At 44.1% G+C, this 25,649-nt stretch overlaps 1 long non-coding RNA gene across 1 annotated transcript in view, besides 1 other annotated feature; it reads right to left on the reverse strand.

Moving 5' to 3' along the window:
• The window catches only part of LOC309346512, a 67,313-nt gene continuing 41,664 nt past the window's right edge, over positions 1 to 25,649 (reverse strand). The window contains exons 2-7 of the long non-coding RNA XR_014158653.1: positions 13,979 to 14,031; positions 12,161 to 12,531; positions 11,211 to 11,926; positions 10,634 to 10,859; positions 4,300 to 4,447; positions 1 to 1,125 (exon numbers count right to left, since the gene is read on the reverse strand). This is a non-coding gene — a long non-coding RNA (uncharacterized lncRNA). The remainder of the gene's footprint in view (positions 1,126 to 4,299; positions 4,448 to 10,633; positions 10,860 to 11,210; positions 11,927 to 12,160; positions 12,532 to 13,978; positions 14,032 to 25,649) is intronic.
• Positions 20,251 to 20,408: a sequence feature (RNA overlapping with rRNA (AC0ZRL_020874) was converted to a misc_feature.).

Raw genomic sequence — 25,649 nt, forward strand, 5'->3', positions numbered from 1 at the left:
TTCTATAGGAGATGCCTACGTAGCTAAGCAGGCAAGTTGCTTTTCAGCTCTGCAGGCCTAGGTGGGTGCACTGTGTAATGTACAGTTATGACCTGAATCAGGGATGGCAGAGAAATTAGTTTAAGTTTGCGTTTAAAGGAGAAGCTACCTGTTTCACATTTCTCAACACAATGCATGAACTGAAAAGTAGCTGTCCTTCAACATTTGCACCTCTCCAAATTTTGCAATGCTTTTCTCCATTCAAGTGATCTGTACAAAAAATGTATATATCAGGGTAAAGTGTTCATAAAGATGTATATATTAGTGAAAATATCAAAGAAAAGTGCATTGTTTTTGGAGATACTGCTTTGCAAAAAAAAAGTGTATATTAGGCAACATTACACACAAAAAAATGTGTTTATTAGGATAAATTCACACTGAAATAGTGCTGAGGGTTTTTCCCCCAAGTGGAAACTGATACAGGAATGTGGAGAACTGGAGACTGGAAAAATGAGAAACTGAGTGAAACCAAAGTTGACACATTCTTCCACCAGTAGGCCTGATACATTCCTACATCATGCAGATGACCTGTAAAGAGTGAGTGAACATAGTGTGGCTGTTGGACAATAAATGCCCAGTGCTGAAGCACCTGTAGCATTTGGAAATGTATTCTTAGCCATTCATTCTGAAGGTGTTCTGCAGGTGCGCATTTTTAACTACGAATGTTGGGGAAACTCTTTTCTAATAATAGCATTAAGCGTACCTAGCAAAGCACAGGCCGGTTTGTTTCCACCAGCGGCTGCTGTGAGAGAGAGCGAGAGGCTTCCTTTTTCCATACACTTCTTCTCCAGCGTTTCCCCCCATCCTCATTGTTCGCATTTTAGGTTGGAGTACTATGGAGTTTCAAATCCCATTTGCAAACAAACGGCGAGTCATTAGCCATGAAGAAACGGAGATTATTGTGAAGAGTGTGAGAGGTGGGGTGCGTGGAATGTAATCCTGCTTCATTCTCTCGCAGCCATGAATAACCGATACACATGTCTTTCCACCGTGGAAGTTATGCGATTAACGGAAGCCATTCTGTCGGTTGAGTTGCCACTTTCAGGGGATGCTTGCCATCAATCTGCATCTTGTATAATCGACTTCCTTTTTTTCCCTTTTTTTGTAAAAAAAAAAGAGAATCAAAATCAGAGCTTGCCTTAGGAATTAGGGTCTCCTGAATTGGGCCCATAGAGTCACAATGTTAGTGGGACCTCGAAGATCTAGCACATCTCCCCTCAGCCCTAGCAAGCATGGCCAGTGGCGATGGGAGTTGTAGTTCAGCAAATTCTGGAAGAAGAAGAAGAAGAGTTTGGATTTGATATCCCGCCTTTCACTCCCTTTAAGGAGTCTCAAAGCAGTTAACATTCTCCTTTCAGACAAGTGTGACTAGCCCAAGGTCACCCAGCAGCTGCATGTGGAGGAGCGGAGACGCGAACCCGGTTCCCCAGATTACGAGACTACCGCTCTTAACCATTACACCACACTGGCTCTCTTTGGAAGGCCAAAGGTCCCCCAATCCCTGCTTTATGATATTAAGCACCTGTTTGGAAACAGTCTAAAATACACTTGCAAAACAAATGGAGGAAGGAAACCCATATGAAGCATTATATTCATGACTGGTGAGATGTTATGAGATGGCCGACCAAACATATGTTGTGCCTCAGTGGGAGTCTTGTTTATCTTTATTTTTTAAGAACCCACCTTCTTCACTGTACAGCTCCTCTGTCTCATTCGTGTCTCTAGAGGATGCCGGTGAATGGCCTATCTCCTTAATTCTTCCATCCACTTGGTGGTGTAATATGCAAAGGAAAAATGGACCCGTCGCATTCAGCATTTCTGCATTAATGAAATGTGGATTTCTATTTCAGATAATGTAACTTGCTGGATTATTTAATAACCCTGGAACTTGTTAAGAGCTCGGCTAAGCTGCTGAGTTATTAAAGTGGGAAGAAATAGTCTTTCAAACAGTTGTTTTATGAGGAGTCTCTGTAGTCGTTGGCTTTGAGTTTATCCAGTGATAAAGCTATTTGCTAAGGTTGCCGTTTTACTTCATTATGGCAAAATCACTTATTTGGGAAATAATGGAGAAATCAAAACTTTTTTATATTAAAAAGTTAGAGGAGATTAAACCCCCCCCCCCCCACATTTTGCCTATTTATTTCTCAGCGTTCATAAGCTGTGCTAAGAGGAGAGGTTTTGAGATTCAAAGGTGGAAGCCACACCTTCTGCTCAGGAAACACTAAACCAGTTCAGAGGTGTACCTAGGCTCCCTGGGACCCCTGGCAAGGAGCAGTATCTGCATCCCTTGCACCCATGGCAATCGCCAGCTTGTCCTTCACAATTTTTGTGCCTGCTTGGACCTGCATCCTTGGCGGGGCCCAACCTGACCAACCCCTAGGTACATCCCTGCCAGTTGCACAGGTAGTTCAGGTGGTCAGGGCATGATGCTAATAACATCAACGTGGCAGGCTCAATCTCCAAGTGGGTGGGGATATGCAGGCTCTCCTTCCAAGGGAGACAGAGGAGACTACAGGCTACATAACGCCATCAAACCATTGCTCCATCTTGCTTAGTATTGTCTCCATCAGGGGTAGCCAACATTGCACCCTCCAGATGTTGTTGGACACCAACACCCAGCATCTCCAGTTGATATTACCAAGGGTCAGGGATGGTGGTAGTTGGAGTCCAACAGCAACTGGAGGGCACCCTGGTCTACACCTACAGGCAATGGCTTTCCAGGGTCTCAGACAGGTGTTTTTCCCAGTCCCACCTGGGGAGGACAGAGATTAAACTTAGAACCTTCTTCACGGAAAGAATGTGCTATGAACTGTGAGTCTTCTCCAGAGAGGCATAGTTCAGTGGTGGATAACACTGCCAGATTCAAAAACAGAACAGCTTTACACCTTTTGCTCTCTAGGTCAGTTTTCTTTTTTAAATTCTATTTCCAGGGCAGTTTTCTTTTTTAAATTCTAATATGGGGAAGCTTTCAGACATGTGGTCTCTCAACTGCAGTCTCAAATGTAAAACTCAGCAAAAGCTAAGCCATATGACTCTCTTGATCACCAGCAACACAACCTCTTCCGTTCACTCTCAGAAACAATGACCTTTCACGTGCAGCTGCTCCACATTTTGTGCAAATTAATTTATTGAGTTATTTGACAGCTATTTGAAATCTTTCCTGGAAATTGGACTACACATTTACCCCATTTAACAACAACAGCAACAGCATATCAGACACTGGTATGGTTATCATATCTCTCTCTCTCTCTCTCTCTCTCTCTCTCTCACACACACACACACACACACACACACGGCAAAGCTGCTTGGCACCCCTAAAAAACCCCACACCTGTGTGCCTGGTAAACACATAATGCTAAACTATTGTTTATGGGTTATTAAACCATGGCTTAGCATTCTGTGTGAACTTTGCAGCTTACCGGTAACTATGGTTTGTTTGCTGGTGACAATGTATTGCTGTTGGTTTGTGAACTTTGGTTTGTTTTAACTATAGCTTGATGTTATGTGTGAACCCAGCATGCTTCCTTAACCATGGTTTGTTTGACCACCCTCTCCCAGACTCTCACCAAATCACAGTCTTCATAAGGCAAGAACAGCTGCAAAACAAGACAAACTTTGGAGAAACAAGCCATAGTTCTTAAACAAACCATAGCTTACACGACAGCTAAGCCTCGTAGTCTGGATACTGTACACAGGTCCCATTTTCAGGGCACTTGTTATGTGAAATTTCAGTTATCCAAGCACAAATAATTATTCCCAAACCTTTCTACACAAATGGCTGATTCAGATATCCAAACAGCTGGAGTTTGCCCATTTCCTTACTTGCTGTGCTGGTCAATGGCAGCCATTTCAGGCAGAAACCAGGGAGGGAGGGAGGGAAATCAGCCAAATCAGGGAATAGGAGAAATTGGGCAAATTGGTTTTTCCTTTGTTTGTCTTTTGCCTGTTGGCTGCAACCAGGGAGTGAAAAATCAGGCAAATCACAGATTAGAAATGTTTCCATAGGAAATAATAGAAATTGTCAGCTCACCTAATGAATGATTTTCTGGGAACACATTGTATTGAGAAAGCAGGACCTGCATTTACTATAGATTTTCAGTGGGGGCCTGGCAGACTTTTGCATGCAGGCTAAAATAGGGTTAAACATACATTCACTAATGGTATGTAGAAGCCCAAAGAGATAATCTGTCAAAAATTTAGACGCATCATCATTGCACTGGTGTGGAAGACAGTCATGCAGTCTTTGGTTGGTTTACATACCAGAAAGCAGCGAAGAATCTGAGCTTTGGAAATTCATAGTTGACATTGTAACATGTGTAAGACTTCACTGCAGTGTGAATTCCTTTGAGCGTCAGTTTCTTTTAGAGGGGATTAATTGCCACAGATGCTCCAGGCCCTGGAAATAGCTCTGAACACACCACACAGATTAATTTCAACTGTTGACTCTGTGTGTGTGTGTGTGTGTGTGTGTGTGTGTGTGTGTAAGTGGAGACCCATGCAGTTTCATGGAGGCCGTTGTTTTGTCTGTAATGCCTTCTTTGCTGTACAGTAATTTCTTTTGTTTATGCAGCATGATGAAATTGCAAGGCACTCTTCCAAAGTAAAGGAAAATAGGTCTCTGCCCCAAAGGACTTACAATCTGGGATGGGACACATGTTGGGAAAGGTTGTGGGTCAGTGGTAGAGCACACACTTTACATGCAGAAGGTTCAATCCCCAGCAACCCCAGGAAGGGGTGGGAGAGATGGGTGCTGAAATCCCGGAGAGCTGCTGCCAGTCAGTGTAGACTATACTGAGCTAGATGGTGCCGTGGTCTCACTGGGTGTTCTTGGGCCCATGTCTTGCATGCAACTCTGCCCCCCATTTCAGCCATTTGGTTGGCATGTTTGGGGCATTCTGCAGCATGTTCCCCACTGCATGGGTGTATCTGCTGTTCTGCCTATGCAATGGGGCAGAATCCTAAAGCCCCTCAGCTGGCAGGTCTTCATTCCAGGATTACATAGGAAGCTGCCTTGCACCAATTCAGAGCGTCGGTCCATCTAAGCCCAGTACTATTTGCGCTGGCTAGCAGTGGCTCTCTAGAGCAGGGGTAGGCAACCTAAGGCCTGGGGGCCGGATGTGGCCCAATCGCCTTCTAAATCTGGCCCACGGACGGTCCGGGAATCAGCGTGTTTTTACATGAGCAGAATGTGTGCTTTTATTTAAAATGCATCTCTGGGTTATTTGTGGGGCATAGGAATTCGTTCATACTTTTTTTCAAAATATAGTCCAGCCCACCACATGGTCTGAGGGACAGTGGACCGGCCCATGGCTGAAAAAGATTGCTGACCCCTGCTCTAGAGTTTGAGACGGAGGTCTCTCAGAGCCCAGCCTGAAGATGGAAATTGGGACCTTCTGCTTGCAAAGCAGATATAGTGGAACCTCGGGTTACATACACTTCAGGTTACATACCCTTCAGGTTACAGACTCCGCTAACCCAGAAATAGTGCTTCAGGTTAAGAACTTTGCTTCAGGATGAGAACAGAAATCGTCCTCTCGCGGCGCAGCAGCAACAGGAGGCCCCATTAACTAAAGTGGTGCTTCAGGTTAAGAACAGTTTCAGGTTAAGTACGGACCTCCAGAACGAATTAAGTACTTAACCCGAGGTACCACTGTACTCCCCTTTCCCAATGACACCCTGGATCCTCTATAAATTCTACAAGCAATCTCTGCAGTCCGCCCAGAAATCTCTTCTTCTCTGTTCCTAAATGTTACCCCTCCTCATTGTTTGTAGATCCTCAAATAATTGTTAACCTTTTGGGGCTTTAAGTTTGTTACTTATCATGACCCTTAAGCCATTTCTGAAATAATTATTTTCAGGGATGAAGCTCCTCCCCACTGTAGGAATGGCATGCATCTATTTACCTCCTGACACATACTACCTGGAACCGAGCTTTTAAAATGGCTCGCAGGGTGATTTCACCTTCTTAATCATCTCAGATAGCACTCTGTCACCATGCAGCTTCCCATCTTGGTATAGAGTTTATTTTATATACAGCTGATGGCCATTTTGAGTGGGGCTTCCGTTTCCAGCCCCTGTATGTGTTGGTGGAGCGCTTATAAGTGTTCCCCACCCTGTTACGCCCTTTTAGTGATGTGTTGTTTTATCGTTTCAGGTCACTTCTGAGTTCGCGCCATGTGTGTGTGCGCAGTCTCACACCTTTCAGGCACACATTAATCGGTTGTTGCCTGTAATACCAATATACAATGCACAACTGCAAATAATTGCAATGCATATTTAGAACAGAGGTGCCCTATTTTCCATTCACCGGAAGCTTTCTGATACCTGGATCTTTCTGACCTCACATCAGGGAGTTCCCTGTAAAGAGGGATTAACCATTAAACCTCTCTGGGAATTGTAGCTCTGTGAGAGGAGGGTCTCGTAACAACTCTCAGCAACCTTAACAAACTACAGCTCCCAGGATTCTTTGCAGGGAGCCATGACTGCTTAGGTGGCATAATGCTGCTTTAAGCATGTGGTGTGAATGTGGCCTTACTCTGACTCTTGATTTGACTCTTCAGCTCTGCTCCCTAGAGCAACTTGTGGATCCCGGCGGTCCCCCAGCAGCTGCAGTTGGCAGGCATATTAGCCCAAGTTGCCCAGCATGGAACTGGGCACACATAACACAGCACAGTAAGCTGTGATAAACAGACTGTGCATTGCAGCTATTTTGCAAGAAGGAAGTACGGGGCAATGGCTGTTGTTGTTTTTAAGAAGAATTTGCTTTCCTCCCTCAAGTTGCCTCTTTTGATCAGCTTCTGCTGTGCCTATTTCCATGCCCACCAGAGAGACAGAAGGCAGTTTCTCCAGTTTTCATGACAAAGGTCTTGCTATAACAAGGTATTTTGCAGTCTGGGGAGGGCGGGTGGCGGAGGTGGAGGAAGGATGGGTAAGAGCACTGCTCTCTAGCAAAGGACTCTCTGACAATCTCTCAGCTTAGTTGTGTTGATTTGCAGGACTAGGAGGGCAGTCCAGAGCAGGAAAGGGCAGGGAGAGAGGCGGCTTTGCTAGCGATATCAAGATCAGAGGAGTGCAAGGAATGAAAGCAACGGGGAGAGAGGAAATGAGAGAGGAAACCTCTCCAGCACCTCATCATAATGATCGCAACTCCACGCTTAATATTTCTCCCCTCACTTTGACACGGAAAGCGACAGAACATTTTCTCCCCTCCTCCCTTAGCGCATTGCAACTGTGTTCTGTTGTAGGAGGGGAAAGGTTCAAACTAAAGATTTCTCACCCACAGAATTATATTATCGCCGTTACGTGGCAAGTCCTAACGGTGTCCTTTATTATTTATTTGAAAGTATTTCTGGACTTCTTTATATTTCAAAAATCTCAGAGTGGCGTACACAATGTACAATATGAAAACAAGATCCAGTGAAGCAAAAATATAGGGTTGGACTAGATGACCCCAGGTCCCTTTCAACTTTCCCAATTTGTGGCTGATGAGTTGAAATTCAGCCCAGATTTGCTCTTTGTTTTTTTAAAAAAAGGTGAGAGGTGAAAGCCGTGATGTTTTGAAGCAGAACTGGTGATATCAGGCATTTGGGTGATTGCAGTGTTTACCCGGAAGTAACCCGTTCCAGTAACTCCGGGTTTTGGCAGCCTGTAACCTGAAAAAACACAACCTGAAGCGCCTGTAACCCGAGGTATGACTGTAATAAACAGTATAAAACAACAGTATAAAAGCATATATAAGCATGGAAAGGCAAATAAAAGAGATCAAGGGGAGGTTCAAACTAAAGATTTCTCACCCACAGAATTATATTATCGCCGTTACGTGGCAAGTCCTAACGGTGTCCTTTATTATTTATTTGAAAGTATTTCTGGACTTCTTTATATTTCAAAAATCTCAGAGTGGCGTACACAATGTACAATATGAAAACAAGATCCAGTGAAGCAAAAATATAGGGTTGGACTAGGGGATTCATACACCAAAGGGGGATTCATACACCAAAAAAAGGGTCTGATCTCTTGGGTCAAAACAACAACAACAACAACAAAAACAAGTCTTCACAAGATGTCTGAAGCAACAGATGTCTGTGATTGTACAGGTTTTTTGCCTTTTACTAGGTGCAGTCCGATGAAATTTCATACATCAGTGTAGCTATTTGTCATGAGCCCCATGGAAACCTCTTGGCAAGATTGGTCAGAGGAGGTGGAGAATTGGGATGAGACTACTGAGACTGTCAAGCGACATCCTTACCACAACACAGCCTGACGTCCCAATGGTGGAGAGAATTGATGGAGTTAGCCCCAGCTCTGTCCTCTGAGAGTGTGGTAGACTTGACAACTGAGGAGGCATGCAAGCTTGAGTTGGCCAGTGAATCGGCCTGGCAGGCGTAATTCCCAAGGATGCTCCAGCAGACCTGCCGGTGTGAGTAACCTCAGTCTATTCGCAGGAGTGCCCACTTTCTTGCCCAGTACCGTTGCTTTGGACTAGAACTGCACCAATAATTTTGTCCACCATGCCTTCCGAAAAGAGAGCCAAGAGGGCACGTTAGGCGTTGAGGCAATTACCACATTCACACCATACATTTAAAGCACTATGATACCATTTGAAACAGGCATGGCTTCCCCCAAAGAATTATGGGAGCTGAAATTTATTAAAGGAGCTGAGAGTTGTTAGGAGACCCCCCCCCCCCATTTGCCTCACAGAGCTACCATTCCCAGAGTTCCCTGGGAAGAGGGATTGATTGCTAAACCCAGGTGCTTAGAGAGAGTCTTCACACTGAAGATGAGCTGTTTGTTTTCACAAGCTTTGAGGCTTTATGGGGGGGGGGGGTTAGCACCACTGATCTAGAAAGACCTCAGCATAATGCAGCTCCCTGTCTTCCTATCTGGCCAGAGTGGTCTGTCTCTCCTGGCAGGTTTTTGGGTGGGAAAGAAGAGGACCACAGAGATAAAAAGGGAGTGGCAGAATGAGAGAGGGGCAGTGATGGCCTCCTTAGGTATAGAGGAGAAACTAGATTTAGTTTGGATTTGAAGGCAAACCTACCCAATTCCCATTTACTGAAGTATGCAGAGGGAATACTGTTACAATATGCAAACCAAAACACAGAAATCCTTTGAAATTTGCACTTCTCTAGATTTTGCAATGCAGTTCTGCAGCCGAAACTATACGAAAGGACACCGGGTGGTATGCAGCTAAGTTTTACTCAGAGTAGACCCACTGAGATTAACAGATTTAACTTTCTCATGCTCATTATTTTTAAGGGGACTACTCTGAGTAAATCTTAACTGCACACCGCCCAATATACTAAAGCATGCGGATAAATCCAGATGCTAGTGAAAATAACATACACGACTTAGGGGAATTTGCTTTGCAAAAATGTGCATATTGGGAGAAATTCACACTAAAATACTGACGAATTTTCATGAGGACATTTTTTTTAAAAGCAAACTGATGTGGCAATGTGGAGACGTGAGTTTAAGACTGGAGAAATAAGAAACTGAAATGGACAGATTCAACCATCCCTGGGCTTCACCTGCCACTCCAAAAGGTGACCTCAGGAGCACAGCAAAATGGTTACACCTGTTATAAACTGTTCATCGTATAGATTACTATAGCAGCCGTGGCCAGGATTACTGGGGTAGTTGGGTGAATGGGTTGATGTTTGTTTTTCCTGGCTTCGTAAGACTGCAGTTTTGGAGATTTGCAAGAGTTCAGGGAAGCTTCCACTGCAAGCCACATCTGATCTGGTGGAAATCCGGCTGAGTTCAACTGTCCTCCCAAATCTGCCATCTCTGTGGTGCTTCCCCAGTGGCATAGACACGTCTCGTTTACATCTCTCACTCCCTGTTACTAGCGCATTAGAGCCCAGTAACAAAGATTGACAGTATCAATAATATGTAAATTCGTCTTTTTAATATCTTTTCTCTCCCTAGGAATGTTTGACATCACCCAGGGAAAAACAACAAACGCGTTTCATGTAGTCGCAGATCAGAGCATCTCTCCCTCTCTCCCCCTCTCCCTCCTTTCTTCTCCTTCTTCTTTAAACGTATCAATCATTGTATTCTGACATTGCGAGGAAATGTTCTGATTGGAGATATTTATGTCGCCAGTTATTAAAACGAGACAATTGCAATTAGGCGCACAGTGACGGCTTCTTATCTTCCAAATCATTTTGTCCTTAGATGAAACAACTTCGCTTTCTGCCCCCCCCCGTACATGTCCCCCCTTCCTCTGTGTGTGTGTGTGTGTGTGTGTGTGTGTGCGCAAGCACGCCAGCTTAAGCTGTCAAAACCGGATTCAGTAAATAGGAAGTGCTGTTCTTCCCTGCAAAAGCTTTAGAAATTCCAAATGAAGTGTTTAATTATATAATTACCAAACAGACCGCCTCAGGTTAAATTCATTAGTGTTTCACCGGATTGCTTTCAGTGACTTCCCCAAGTACCCTCTTTTGCTTCTGGTAATAGAAACTTGTGGAAGCAGATTGCACCAATCGTTTCTCTCTGTCTCTCTCTCTCTCTGCGATTGCCTAGGTGTTCTTGCAACTTTTTTTTTTTTTGAGGGCGACACATAAAAGACAAAAAAAACCCCAAATCAACAAACCTGCCAGCCGGCCATTGTCGCTTTGAAGAAACTGTTTCAATCACTTTGCGTCGTCTTTATGTCAGTTTGCCAGATGGCTTGGGTCTTTCTGAGGTCCTGTACCAACGGGGCTTACAGAGTGCTGTTAAAGCTTCAAAGCCGCTTTTTAATCTTCCCGAACATCACAGGGGCTGCGAAAGTGACTTGGGCTCCCTGAAGTCTCTCCTACAAAAGAGGCCAAGCGAGCCTGGAAATGAAAGCCAGATAAAGGGATTGCGGGAATAAGAAACAGAGGGAAAAGAGCAGTGGTTAGTCTTTCTTGTAGCGTTTCAAAAGGAATTCTAAGACAAATTATGGCTCTGGGTGTTTCCAGCCCCCACTCTTCCCCCCCATCCCCACCCCACCCCGGAAAGAAAAAGGACTGATGCAGCGAAGAGATGCTGAGGCAGAATATTTTGACCCAAAGAACCCTTAACCTTGTATGAAGCGAAAAACAATGAAAGCACCTCTTTTTAAAATCATCTTAAGACAGTGTCCCTTGCATAATTACCAGTGTGCATGTAAAGGAAAGAAGGAAGAGGTTGTGTTCTCCACTCACCTTGCCAGCGGCAATGTTAATAATGAGGTCTTGGTTTTTATTTTAGGGGTTGTTATGGGCTGCTTTGGGTTGTTGTTGTTTTTGTTTTTTTAAGAACCTCTTTCCTTAGCCTGTCTGCATTGCCACACTGAATGATGTTGTCCTCAGATGTTCATGACATTTGACGACAGTTGTGTTTATTCGATGTGGCACTCGATCTGAAGAAGTACATCTTTCTTCTACACATAAAGGGCTGGCTGATATTGCGGTTGTTTTGGGGTTTTTGCCTCCTTAAAATGCTTAAGTTCATCCTCCTTGCACAAATAAATACTTGCAATGTGTTTTGAGCAGTGAACACGAGCTGAAATGAGAAACTGGAGACTGGTTGACCTTTAGAACCGCATTTAATGGCACTCTAAATACTGGTTGCCCCCATGTGAGCTTAACATTTTGGTTGTGTCTGGTTGAGCTAAGAGCTTGATGGCTGTTTGGAAGCTTCTGGAACCCAGCAGCCCATTGTAGGCATTCAGGAATACAAGATGCCAGTTGTCCTGGTGCCTGCAATGGTCCTCTTCACTTGACTTAGGGTTGGCAGAGGAAGCTGTCATCTCTTCAAGGGGTGCAGAGTTGGAAGGGACCCTAAGAGTCATTTGGTCCAACTCCCCACATGCAGTAATCACAGCTAAATAATCCCTGACAGATGGCCACCCAAACTCCAATGAAGGAGAGTCCACCACCTTCTGAGTCGTTAAGAGTCGTCAACAGGCTCATCACAGCTATCTGCCAATCACCCATTCCCACCACCCTTCTGAGTAATACCCCTCCCCACCTTCTCACTATATAGAAGGGTCTGGTGACTTCTGTTTCAGTGTATCTGAAGAAGTGTGCATGGACACGAAAGCTCATACCAAGAACTAACTTAGTTGGTCTTTAAGGTGCTACTGGAAGGAATTTTTTTATTTTGTTTTGACCTTCTGAGGGAGTCTGTTTCACTGCCAAACAGCTCTTACCATCAGATAGTTCTTCCTCATGTTTAGTTGGAATATCCTTCCTTGTTCCATTAGTTCAGCTCCTACCTCTGGTGCAGCAGAATACAAGCTTGCTCCATCTTCAATCGGCCAGCCCTTTAGATATTTGAAGCCAGCCAAGATCCAGGGCCAGCATCAGGAACTGGCAGGAATGTGCTGAGGGGGCCACAACCCTCCCGGGGGCCTGTTGACAAGAGCCCCTGCTCTTCAGTGTTGCACCCTGCTTGCTTGACTCTCATTCTGGTCCAGGGCAACAGTTCCGGAGAGATGGAGGAGGCACAATAGATGCCACTGCTTGCTTGTTCATTGAGTGTCTGCCTGGCAAGGGAGCAGGTGGAAACAGTGAGAAAAATGAAGATGGTAATTATGGTGGTGAGGAAGCAAATTCCTCAAGAGAGAGGGATCAGGCCATGGATAGGCAAACTAAGGCCCGGGGGCCGGATCCAGCCCAATCACCTTCTAAATCTGGCCTGCGGATGTTCCAGGAATCAGCGTGTTTTTACAAGAGTAGAATGTATCCTTTTATTTAAAATGCACCTCTGGGTTATTTGTGGGGCATAGGAATTCGTTCATGCCCCCCCCCCAATATAGTCAGACCCACCACAAGATCTGAGGGACAGTAGGCCAGCCCCCTGCTGAAAAAGTTTGCTGGCCCCTGAGTCAGGCTGTGTGACTTCCCCGGAGCCCCCCCCCAAAAAAAAACCCCTGGATCTGGCACCGTATGGCTATTAAGATGCTTTGCTCTGGTGATAACAAGAGGCCATGATAAATAATCTTTGGAATGTTCATCTTATATTTTGAATCCTTTTCATATCACTTGAGGGAGGGAGAATGTATCTTTTCGCAAATGTCTTTGGCTGCAGGAGATAAAAAAAAGTGGCTGACTGGCTATAGCAGGAGCCGTAGTGATTCCATCACAATCTGCAAGATTGGTTTGGGGTATGGGGCAGAGCAGGGGCAGCTCCTCTGATTGGTGCTGAATGGCTGCCATTTTAAATTTCCCACAATGCCCTGGAGCAGCTGACATAGTGTTGCTCCAGGGCAAAAGGGAGAATTTAAACTGCTTTCCACACCTCAGCCTGGGGTAGGCATCAGCATCGTTGGGCTCTGTCGGACTGCACAGGTCCTGTCGCCTTCCCTGCTGCCTGCTCTTCAGGATCTGAAGGGGAGGCTATCCTTCACTTCCTGATAGAAACACAATTGGGGAAAGGTTGCGTCTCAGTGGTAGAGCATCCCAGGTTCAATCCCTGGCGTCTCCATATAAGAGACCTTATGGGGTGGCACAAAGCAGGGCCGGTGAGGGGCATGGCCTGGGAAATAGGGATGTGAAACAAGGAGATTCCCTAGGGTCAAATAGAAAGGCCCCATTTGTAAGGCCCCATTTGACCCTCAGGCCTGAGGTTCCCTACCTTTGTAGTATGGGGTAGCATAGTAGGTATCTTTCTGGAGCTGCTTTTAAAATTCGCTCTGTTCCTAGGTGGAACACATGGATAAGTGTGCTGCATCTTGGAATGGGTAGGGTGTTCTGTCCTTCCAGTTGTGCAGGATGAGGTGACTGGCAGCCAGTTTTGCACAAAGAAGCCATTTCCCACATCCCAGGGCTATATCCTGGAAATGGCTAGCACATTGCCAAGGTTGGAGCTGACAAAATAGAGCCAGATTCTGGTTTTAAAGTCCCCCCTCCCCCAACAGAGTCTTCTGAGACAAAGGATGACAATGGAACATCCTTGATCCAGAGGAGGACTCATTTTGCAGACATACATCTGGGGCTGGTCCTGGATTCAGCTCTTCTCCTGACTCCTCAGTCTCATCCCCTGGAGAAGACAAATATGAGCCCAGGGTCATGGCTGGTCTGAGCCACCACCGGCAGTCACTCCAGCACTGTGGTGACAAGTTAATCTTGTTGTATATAAAAATGAAGGGTTTTCTGCATTTTAATTCATAGGTGTGCTTCAGCTACCAAGAAGTTGGAACAAAAACATGTACTGGCACTGTCTTTGGGCAAGGACCACATAAACCAATGTCACTGGTTCCTGGAACCAATCAATTAAGCCCTTATTGGTAAATTTACCTGGAAACTCTGTTATCTTTCATCTCAAGTATCTCCTTGAAGATAAAAAAAATAAAATAACCCTAGCCATAGCAAAATTTTCTCTTGGAGGTAGTAAGAATTAAAAATCCACATGTCTTGCATAAAACACAGTGACTGCCTAGTAATGTCTTTTCCGTATTCTGTACTTTGCTTTCGAAATTGTTTTTTCGGGTCTTGGGACCTTAATAAAGAATGTGTGTAGTGTCACTGGAGCTCACTTAAAAATAATGATTAACATCCAAACTGGGTCATTATGGATAAATCACCAAACCATGGTTTGACCAAAAGGAGCAGGTCTTGGGCTTACTCAGTCTACTTCCCTTGCATGCTACAACAGCCTATCTATCAGACCTGGTTCACAGCAAACCATAGGGTTTTCTAACACCCAGTTTGAGGGGAAATATTGTTTGCTACAAAGCAGAATTGGTCTGTGCTTCACAGTTCTCACCTTCAAACAAACAATAGCTTGCCTGAGAAACATAGCGTTCTCAACTGAGATGTAATGGCAAACTATTGCTCTACCCAGGCACTTGTCTTTTGTGTCAAATCAACATGCTGGGAGAGAATATGGACAAAACTGCTTCCTCTACTGTCCCATCAAGATGGGACAGTTGACCTTCATGAACTGGAGGTCAACTTTCTACAACTCTCTGTATTTGTGTTGACCAGCCTTCCTCAAACTGGAGCCCTCCATCTGTCTTGGACGATACAACTCCCATCTTCCCTGACCAGTGGCCAGGCTACCTGATGCTGCTATGAGCTTGCTTCTTGAGAGCCAGTGTGGTGTAGTGGTTAAGAGCGGTAGACTCATAATCTGGGGAACCGGGTTCGTGTCTCTGCTCCTCCACATGCAGCTGCTGGGTGACCTTGGGCTAGTCACACTTCTCTGAAGTCTCTCAGCCCCACTCACCTCACAGAGTGTTTGTTGTGGGGGAGGAAGGGAAAGGAGAATGTTAGCCGCTTTGAGACTCCTTCGGGTAGTGATAAAGCGGGATATCAAATCCAAACTCTTCTCTGAGGCAAAACATCTGTCACAGCAGCTTACAAAATCAGTTGTAGGCCAAAACATCTGCAGGGCAACATTGAGAAAAGCTGGTGTAGGCTCTCTGTTCCAATATAAGGATGTCCATGGCTGCTAGCCACAATGACAATGTTCTACCTGCATCGTTGGAGGCAGTATGCTTCTGAATACCAGTTGCTGGAAACCACAGGAGAGGAGAGGGCTCTTGTGCTTGGGTCCTGCTTTCTCCCTACTGTGTTGGCAGCTGTGGGAACAGGACGCTGGGCTAGATGGGCCTTTGGTGTGGCCCAGCAGGGCTCTTCATAAGTTCCACAGGGCTCCAAGATGGTTGATGGGTGGGAGCTAACATGCTCCTCTCCCCTGCCTCAAGCGTTAGCACAGAGGAGAAATGCCTGAAGAGGGCTTATGGTTTGTTGCAAACCAGGATGTCAGGAGCAGGTCAGCAATAAAACACCCATTGTGTCTGTGAAGTCAACTCTTTATTCAAAGAAAACAAAATAGTGCAGGCTTAGCGATCACAGCAATTCTTCCCAATAGGGCTTGCATCAGTGAAGGAGTTTCAAGGACTGGAGGTCCCTGCCTCCTCACTGCTCTCTAAGGTTCCTTCTGCGGTTGCTTTCCCAGCAGCCTAAGGCTGCTTCATTTTCTCTCTCTCTACTCCGCCCTCTTCATTTCTCTCTGTGTTCTGGGAGACCAAGGGGTAGGGGAGCTAGTCACTGCAAGAGGTTCCCCAGCCTCCCACCAGTCTTCTACATCCAGGCAACCCATGACACAGGAAGTCCAGGGAACTGGCAGAACACCCTTGGAAGGAGAGAGAGGGAGGTTTGAGAATGGGAGCATGAGGAAAGGGCCTAGGTGGTCAAACAATGGTTTGCCTTCCCATTGCTTCACCAGTATGTTTCAGGGGAAAGGGATGGGCTATGGACTTCTACATTTCAGAACGTATACTCCCCTGTTCTCTTTTTCCTCTCTCTTTTTTAATCATCTCATTTTCCATAAGGATGTAATTTGCAGCCCTCTTTTTTTCTTTTTAACAATTAACACCTTCCCAGCCCGCCCCCCGCCCCGCCCCCCGGTTATTATACCCACAAAAGAAGCCAGCGTCTCTTTGCTTCCATGCACAGATCCCAAATGTAGGTCATACAATCTAATAACTTTCAGCCCCTCGCTGACAAAGTTTCATGCGAAAGAAAAGAAAAAGGAGGAGAAGAAGAAGAAGTAGGGTGAAAAACCTGGAAAAAGAAACACACAATAACTTGGCTTTGACCTTGCACTCTTCAAAAAGGAAGTTACTTCTGAGCCACAAACATCAAAAAGAATAAATAATTGTTTTTCTTTTTTGTTGTTATGATATGGATCATCTGAGCAGTTAGTGGTAAGCAAGCCGCCTTTGATATGGTTTAGATGCCCTGGTGCTCGGCCCTCTATTTATGTCAGCGTGTTCCTGTTCCCACACCAGGAAAGTAGAATCCCTTGATTAAATTCATATTTGTTTTAATCTTTCCCTGTGTCTGATCTCAAGCTCAAAGATTCTAATGAAAAAGTAACACGTCCTGCTGGGTTTAGTGCTGATGTCAGGCATTCATGTGTTTGTCCTGTTCTAACCTGATAATGCCAGAAAAAGCTCAGAACCCCAAATGGCTCAAAACTCCAGCCGGTTCGAAAGACAAAAGGTATTTGGGTATTTTATGTGGGGTGTTTCCCCCACCTCCATACAAGCCACAGGCCTCTTTTTGGTGGTGGTCTCTCTTTTTATAGATGTAAAAAAATGTTTTGTTTGTAGAAGTAGCAAGAAAGGAGGAAGAAAGAGAACCCCGATAAACAACAATTTATAAAATATCAACTGGCCACAACAGGGAGTTTAATTAATCTGACCCAGGATGTAATTTTGTATGCAGGGGACATTCATGTGTAATCTGTAGGAGTAAGAAGAAAAGAAAACCGATGGGCATAAGAAGGAATGATAAGGAAGAGAGAGGTTGTTTAATTAGGCTGGCCCTCTTTTGGAATATTTATGTAAATGTTTGAGACTTTTCCAGGAGCGTTTGAGCTGCTTGAGTACTCAGTTTTGTTGCTCTTTGCAATTACCAAACCAACTTACGCAACTTAGGCCACATTCACACCATCGATTTAAAGTACTAGGATACTACTTTGAACAGTCATGGCTTCCCCCCAAAGAATTCTGGGAGATGTCATTCATCGAGGGTACTGAGAGTTGCTAGGTGTCTCTGAGCAACCCTCAGAACCCTTAAGAAACTACAGCTCCCAGAATTCTTTGGAGGATGCCACAACTGTTCAAAGTGGTATCATAGCGCTTTAAATAGATGGTGTGAATGTGGCTGGGGTCTCTCCAACCCCTACCTCAAGACATTGAGAAATTGAACCTGGGACTTTTGGCATGCAAAGCGGATTCTCTACCAGTGAGCTACAGCCCTTCCTCTCTCATACTGAACCAAAACATGCACAGGAAGCTTTACCATCTTATTAATTCTGCAGACTATAATCACGTGCTGCTTTTTGTAGGATTGCCTGTTTCCTTTTTATAACCTTTTTGTTTACTCTTTCTTCTTTTGATTCCTTTTACTCTGTTGTTGCTTTTGTTCTGGGACCCACAAGATCCAAGGGTGGGTTATGGATATATTAAAAGTGCAATATTCAAATCATTTTTAAACAAATGCAATCAAAGGAATGGGGTGAGCTGCTTACAGCTGTTCATTTAACTCTTATGAGATTCTGTAAAGATTTAAAGGGCGCAGCGTTCGACTACAGCTATGAGAGAGTTTGGAGGGTACCTTGAGTAGAAAAAACTTAAATATAAATTGAAAGTAATTAGGTGGCAATCAAAGAATTATTACTTTGTAGTAGAGTGGGATGATTTTATCTCCTTTGCTAATGATAAAACTAATGACCTATCTCCACATTATATGAGGCCTTGGACGTTTTAAAGTAAACGACTCTTTTGGCAGACTTAATATATTTTCGTATGTATTATGTTTTGCATTTAAGCTGCTCTTGCTTTGCTACAGTTACCTGCTGAGGCATAATGGGACATTCTCATTCTTAATGACACTTGGAACCAAAAAGTCATTTGGTTGAGGGGGAGGATTTAGTTTTGCTTGAATTAATTTATTTGTCACGGTGGTTCTGCCTATGATGTTTCTTTGCTGAGTGAGGGAAGTGTAATGCAATTGTTTCGACATACGCTATTGAAGAGATAACTTCCTTGGCTAATGTGTTTACTTACTGAAAACACAATAAAATAATTTCAAAAGAAATTGGGGGGGGGGGAGAGCTCTAATGTAGAGAGAGAGGAAGAGAGTCAAAGGCCAGGGTAAAGAGGTGCGTCTTCAGCATGCAACGGATACTTCATAATAAAAGTCTCACGTGCACCTCTGTGTGGGGAGGGAAAACCACCACTTAGGGTTTGCCACAAATAAAGTGCTCTCCAGCATGGCCACTCCTCAAACTTCTGGGGTCAGTGAAGCTACCAAGAAAGGACTCTCTGCTGGTCTTAACACCTGAAATGATCTGTAGGGAAGGAGGCACTATTTCAGATAATTGGGTCCCAAATCTTAAATGCTGATGTGAGCACCTTGAGTTGGGACTGAGGGGAGGGGGGACGACTGGCAACTAACCCAGCTGCTTTTAAAACAAGGGTGATACAAGTTCTAAATGGAACACCATCCAGTAATCTGGCTGCTGCATTGGTTGTTCCTGCCACTGTCCTTGGGGAGGTGACCATTTTGAGAGCAGCGAGAAAGAACTGCAGCTATTAAAGAAGTTTCCTTAAACGATTTTCCAGACGTCCTCGCACGGAGACACACACTCGCTTTAGAAATCAGACTGGGATATGTAGGAGTAGCTTGTCTCTTGACAAGCAGAACTACCCAGCAGACCCAAACATAATCCTGCCAGGGAAGAGAGGAGGAGAAAGTGGTGGCAGGGAAACGGAAACACAGGCCTCTAATGTTTTTGGCAGACGTGTCTGCTCCTACAAGTGGGTGCGTAGGCAAGTTGAGATTACTGCCTGTGTTTCCAAAGACGTGTGCGGTGGGGGTGATGCTGAGCGCGCCTGATAGCAAATAATAGGATTTATACTTGTATCTCTACTCGTCGCTTTGAAAATGCATCTCTGCAAGAGGGAAAATGCTGAGCTGTACAGAATTTAATCGGATGATGCCAACATAAACTGCTTCTCCTCATCCCCCACATTAAGCTGGAGGTCAGAGCAGTCATTTCTGCTACTTTGACACCACCAAAAAAAATCATACACAAGGTGTTTTCCTTCCCGAACTGGCCAGTACAGTAATACCTCAGGTTACAGCCACTTCAGGTTGTGTTTTTTTCGGGTTATGGACCACCGAAACCCGGAAGTACCGGAACGGGTTACTTTCGGGTTTCAGTGGTCACGCATGCGCAGAAGTGCCGAATCGCAACCCGCGTGTGCGCAGACACGGGTTGTGAATGTACATCCCGCACGGATCACGTTCGCAACCCGAGCGTCCACTGTACTCAATAGGGCTAGGGACAGAGGGGAAGAATTTGATTCAGTTCACACTGAAAGGTGAACCAACCCAGTGGCCATTAGGCTTGGGTGGATATGTCAATTTTGGGTTCTCATTTTTTAATCCCTAAGTTCAGTTTTGTATGTTTCCACATCAGCTTGAGATTTATTTATTTTTAGTATTCATAAGCATTTTTGTGTGAATTTCTTCTAATACACACATTTTTATTGCAGTTTTGCCCAGTGCATACATTTTTGCAAAGCAATTTTCCCTAATGTAATGCATTTCTGTATGTTATTTTCACCAATAAATGCATTTATATGCACATTTTATCCTACTACATAGATGTTTAAGGGGAGTCACGTTGAAAAGTACATTTGATGTTTTGTGGAACTTATGTGACCCATATGTTCAGATTCAGGGTCAGATTCTTCCACCTGCTTCTCAGCAACCAGTGTTGATCCTGCCTCCGTCTTCTAGTACTCGGAAACACAACCACAAACCCATCCTTCAAGCTCAACCCACCCTGAGGATTGCCCAGTCTCATGACTAGAGCCATTTGCTATGCTAAGTGTTGTGCCTGTCCTGTCCTTTGAAGCAAGGTGCAAGGGACATATTGCTTGTTGGACTAGCTCCTTAGCTTGCACCTAGCTATGTATCTCATCCTCTTGCATACCTGCTGTACCTTGTAACTGTGCCTTGCCTATGTACCACTCTTATTTAAGCATTAAAGTCTTTGGCAGAAGCCGAGCTGGGAGCTGGAGTTCCTCTTCTGGCAGTGAAGGCCAGGATACTTGGAAACCCGTTTGCTCACATGTACTAAGCACGGCAGAAGAAATTAGTATGTGCACCAATATCAGCAAGTGATTATGTGTACCATATGTCCATAGATCTCAAAAATCTTTGCCAGTCTCCTGCCTGTTATTGGTGCAATCCTACTGAAACTACCATCATCATTTGGAACTGTTTATCTGTCTCATGGATGAAAGCCAGTGTTGAAAGTTTGCTGCAAGCAAGGATTTTACAATGCTCCATCGCCAATGGGCATCACCAGCAGTAAACCTGAAAGCTTGAAAGGAAACCACACTGTCCTTCTTAGCAAAGCTTGTTAGTTACAAAGCATGCAGGGCAAAGGGATGGAGCCTTATTGCATATGAGTGACTACAGGCTACATCTCTCTATCTCTCTCCTGATACTTTCTCCAGATGAGCAGCTTGGGATAACATCACTAGAGTTATAAGATCATAAGAACGCTGCTGGATCATGCCAAAGGACTGACTAATCATAAGAACATAGGAAGTTGCATTATACAAATTCAGACCATTGGCCCATCTAGCGCAGTATTGTCTCCTCTGACAGTGGAGGACATACACCCTTGCGCAAATTAATTGAAACAAAGCATGTTTTCTATCTTACTCGTAATCCTGTACTCAAAACAAACACAAAAAGTCAGTTGATCATTATGGTGTCGGAAGCCTGCAGCCAATAGAAAGAATGATGCACTCGCCACAATATACTGAGGTTCTACGAAAGAGAGTTATTCCAGAGTTGGAAAAGAGGTATTCTGACGGTACTGGGATATTGCAGCAGGACCTACCCCTCTGTCACACATCGAAAGTGGTGAAGAAATTCATGACAGAGCAGCAAATACAGGTACTTGATTGGCCAGGGAATTCCCCGGACGTAAATCCCATTGAGAATTTGTGGGCTATATTCAATACTCACCTCTGTGCTGTAGACTGTATGACTATGGAGAAGCTCATTCAGGCGCTGATTCAAGTGTGGTACAGGGATCCAAAAATCAACAGTGACTTTTCAAAACTACTAGACTCCATGCCAAACCGTGTTCAAATGCTGCTTAAAAATAGCGGAGGTCATATACGTTACTAATGTATATATATGTGAGTTTTGTACATGTATATGTGAGTTTTGTACAATAAACTACATTGTTTGTTTCAGTTAATTTGCACAAGGGTGTAGTCATCTTGGCTAGTAGTCACTGATATCCTGATCCTCTATGGGTGGCATCGTGGCAGCAGACTTTGTCTCCTATCTATGCACATTCCTTAAAACATTTGTAGAGAGTCCCTGCCCTTATAGCTGGAGGGCCTTCTCCATATGATTGGGAACCAAACCTGTATAGTTTGGTGGTAGAGCCTTCTACTGCAGTGCCATGCTTATGGTACCCTGTTGAATGTCTATAAGAGGACAATAGTCATTCAGTGTGCATATATATGTGTGTGAGAGAGAGAGAGAGAAAGAGAAAGAGAAAGAGAAAGAGAAAGAGAAAGAGAGCGAGAGAGAAAGAGAAAGAGAAAGAGAGAGAGAGAGAGAGAGAGAGAGAGAGAGATCTGGCCAGACTGTGTGTGTGTCCCTGAGAAATAAACATACAATTTCTGAAACTCAGAAAATGCGTATGGAGACAAACGCAACCATATTCCTCGAAACTGGATTAATAAGAATTGAGGCAAGAGTGTGGCTCGCCACTCTTAATTACTGGCTGAGACTAGCCTTCCTTCCGAGCGGCCTTGCTTCCCTGACTATTATAGACAAATTTCAGTCGACATGGAAACAAGCAGTGGAAAATATAATAGCAACTTTAGGATTCAATCCACAAATCCAACTCAACATGGGGCACGAACAAGCAAAAAACAATATTTAACAGCGTGTGGTAGATATAGAACGACAGGTAGACCTAGCCAGGTCCACCAAATTTTTAATTAGCGAAACTATAAGATATTTGACTTCCCAAATGCCATACATAGCTAATCTCAAAATACCAAAATAATGAAGGGCTTTCACTTTGGCCCGTTGTCAGGCCCTCCCTTCAGCAATGCAGAAAGGCCGTTATAGGAAGATACCTTACAAGGAGAGGAAATGCCCGTGTGGCTCTGGGCAGCAGGAAACAAAGGAGCATGCCCTTCTTCATTGCCAGTAGACATCTGAACTAGGCTTATCCAGCCCATTTTATATAAGTTTCCTGGGCGTTCGGAAGAACATACATCTCCCTATTACTACAGGACGAGAGCCCAGAAGTCACATATTCAGTCACCAGATTTTGTGCTGCCATGATAGATATTCGACGAAGAATGGCCTATGCTACAATTCAGTCCTAAACTGAAGGCCCATATTGTTAGATCCACACTTCTGAAACCCACCCCATATAGCTGTGTTAACCAATCTTTTAATTTTTCTTATAATCTTTTACTCACCCATTGTCTATGCTTAATTAAGTATTCTATGTATATGTTTAAATCTATGTTTGGTTCTTGCTCCTATTTATTTAATAATTATTAGCTTAGATTTATACTGTTATGCTGTTTATTAAGATGTTTTGCTTATGCTGGTCTATGACCGTAATAAAGTACGGTACTTGACTTGACTTGACTGGGTATGGAGACTATTCCCCTTCCGAAACAGTGCCCTGGCCCTATATCTTGCCAAGGCTTCTGACTCAGTCCCAATTCTAAGAATGCAACCCTTTTGATCCTAATTTTGCCAATCCTGCCCATACCCTGGTATCTGTCAGTATGATACTCCAAGCATATAGGTCTTCGTTTCAAGAATTTTGTATGTTATCAAGTATTTCTGGACTTTGGACCAGACACAATTAATGCTTGTGTTGTTCAATAAATCTAGCTATATCTGTTGATCTTAAGCATCAAGAGCATATGTCACACATAAAAAGATCCAGCTGCTGGCACACAATTGGATAGATTTATGGTGCACTGCAGATAGCTCTCTCCTCTGCTTTCTCTTTGCCCAAGACTTTGAGCATGCTTTCCCATTTTATACGCACATAAAAGTTTGTTCTTTAAAAAAGAAATCTGTCTTTAAAATCTTTTCAAAGTGTGTGTAGATATATACATGCACGTGAAATCTTGCAAAATCTTGAAAGTTGGTTTCTAAAACCAGATCAAATAGTTCTGACATTTGCTATCTAGCCTTTAAAAGATGTACTATAGATGGCGGTAGTTTCTTCCCCTGGTTGATTTGCTGTAGATAAAGAGCTAACCTGCACCTGTCGCTATAAACACAAGGAGACCAGATTGTGGGAGCCAATGTCCCGGAGAGAAACACATTCCTTTAAATGTTAATCCATTTGGCTTAACTTTTTGTGACTCTTTATTCTTTTAGGAAACCAGGACCTGGCATAAATTGAATTCCTCTGCCACAATCTTTGGAGAGGGAAGGGAAGAGAAACATGCATGTTCCTGGCCTGATCTCTTTACTCAGGCGTTTGTCATGGTAGTCTAGCCAGAGAAGAGGCCTGTAGCCGAATATCTGACTAGATGTTTGAAATCAACATGTCAACATCAGCCCCCCATCAGTGCCAGCACATTGGATGTCCATACCCACAACTAAGCCCAGGGACAGGGTCCATGAGGTCATTCTTTTCATCTGGAACAAATGAAACAAGAAAGTTGTCACAGTTCCCTGTGAATAGCAATTAATTTATAAACCACCCTTAAATATCATAGCACTTGTTTTATTTTATCTGCTTATTTTATTCATTTCATAAAATCCATCCGCTGCTTGATTGTAAAACAGAAAGAAAAAACGCAAAGCAGTCTACAAAAACTGTGAGGGAAATGGGGGGGGTCTCCAAACAGCTCTCAGCAGGCAGCATCTTTAACAAACTACAGCACCCATAATTATTTAGGGGAAGCCATGACTGTTTAAAGCAGTATCATAGTGCTTTAAATGTCTGGTGTGGATGTGGCCTTAAAATCCTCACTGAAGTTAGAAGTCTGCTGTGAAGCCAGAGGTAGGATGGAGGGATGGCCACTAATTTAGATGACTTTAAAGGAGGACTCAGAGAGCATAGGTCCGTCAGAGGCTATTAGCCACAATGGTTAAACAAACTACTAGGCTTAAGAGGCCATATGTCACTCAATACCAGATGCTTGTTGGAAGTTTGGTAAATATATTGCAATGGTGTGAAGAAATAAAATTTACTGGTAAGACTGCCGGTTGAAGGGATAAAGAAAACTTTTATTACTCGTGCCAAACAAAGAGAACCTTAAGTATAGGTTTTTGTTGTTGTTTAGTCGCTTAGTCGTGTCCGACTCTTCGTGACCCCATGGACCAGAGCACGCCAGGCACTTCTGTCTTCCACTGCTTCTCGCAGTTTGGTTAAACTCATGCTGGTAGCTTCGAGAACACTGTCCAACCACCTCGTCCTCTGTCATCCCCTTCTCCTTGTGCCCTCAATCTTTCCTAACATCAGGGTCTTTTCTAGGGAGTCTTCTCTTCTCATGAGGTGGCCAAAGTACTGGAGCCTCAGCTTCAGGATGTGTCCTTCCAGTGAGCACTCAGGGCTGATTTCCTTCAGAATGGATCGGTTTGATCTTCTTGCAGTCCATGGAACTCTCAAGAGTCTCCTCCAGCACCATAATTCAAAAGCATCAATTCTTCAGCGATCAGCCTTCTTTATGGTCCAGCTCTCACTTCCATACATCACTACTGGGAAAACCATAGCTTTAACTATACGGACCTTGCCAAGTATAGGTTTTACATGTGGCCAAAATAGAGTCAATACACACACACATGTTTGCTCATACTGATGTTGTCTGAACTTGGAGAAGAAGCAGGAAGGAAGTAAAGCCTAAGAGGAAGCCTAACAAGGTCTGCTCTTAACCTGAAACTGTTCTTAACCTGAAGCACCACTTTAGCTAATGGGGCCTCCTGCTGCCACTGCATGATTTCTGTTCTCATGCTGGAGCAAAGTTCTTAACCCGAGGTAATATTTCTGGGTTAGCGGAGTCTGTGACCTTAAGCGTATGTAACCTGAAGCATATGTAGCCCAAGGTA

This window comes from Podarcis erhardii (assembly GCF_964252035.2).
Source record: "Podarcis erhardii genome assembly, chromosome: 7".
NCBI lineage: Eukaryota > Metazoa > Chordata > Lepidosauria > Squamata > Lacertidae > Podarcis > Podarcis erhardii.